This window comes from Triticum aestivum, chromosome 1D (genome assembly GCF_018294505.1).
Source record: "Triticum aestivum cultivar Chinese Spring chromosome 1D, IWGSC CS RefSeq v2.1, whole genome shotgun sequence".
NCBI lineage: Eukaryota > Viridiplantae > Streptophyta > Magnoliopsida > Poales > Poaceae > Triticum > Triticum aestivum.
The window spans coordinates 352078812-352079098 of NC_057796.1; positions in this window are offsets into that span (position 1 = coordinate 352078812).

Below are 287 nucleotides of genomic sequence, written 5' to 3' on the forward strand. Positions count from 1 at the left end.
AACTAGAGGCTCACTAGGGACATGTTATGGTCTATGTGTTCACACATGTATTATGGTTTCCGGATAACACAATTATAGCATGAACAATAGACAATTATCATGAACAAGGAAATATAATAATGACCATTTTATTATTGCCTCTAGGGCATATTTCCAACAGTGAAGGGAGGGGGAATGGCTGAGTCTAGGACGACCAGACGGTGGCCAAGAGGAAGGAGTGCAGCGGCTCCTGCTGCCGGAGTGTGTTGCTGTCGCGTCCGCCGCTTGCGCATATCTGAGTCGCCGCC